At 34.0% G+C, this 241-nt stretch overlaps 1 protein-coding gene across 5 annotated transcripts in view; it reads right to left on the bottom strand.

The window, feature by feature from the left end:
• LOC117177412 overlaps window positions 1-241 on the bottom strand; it is a 39900-nt gene that overhangs the window by 13470 nt on the left and 26189 nt on the right. The window lies entirely within an intron of this gene.

The raw sequence follows: 241 nt of genomic DNA, 5'->3' as shown, positions 1-241 counted from the left end.
CAAGCGAGATCACGAATTAAAGAGTGCCCCACCTATAATATTACGTCACGTTCTTTCGACCTCTTCCCTCTCACATTGTTTAAAATAATTATAAAATACTTCTCGGAATCTTCTCAAATATGAGAATCAAACGTTAAATGAATATAATCAAAAATATAAACCTGATTATTAACCCTTTTTTATTCTTCTCAAAGAACATCTCAAGCAGCTAGTCACGATGTGTCACACTTGACAAGAACCC

Source organism: Belonocnema kinseyi, chromosome 7 (assembly GCF_010883055.1).
Source record: "Belonocnema kinseyi isolate 2016_QV_RU_SX_M_011 chromosome 7, B_treatae_v1, whole genome shotgun sequence".
NCBI classification, from domain to species: domain Eukaryota; kingdom Metazoa; phylum Arthropoda; class Insecta; order Hymenoptera; family Cynipidae; genus Belonocnema; species Belonocnema kinseyi.
Note: the sequence above shows the minus strand (reverse complement) of the source record. Positions and strands in the feature narration are given on the sequence as shown.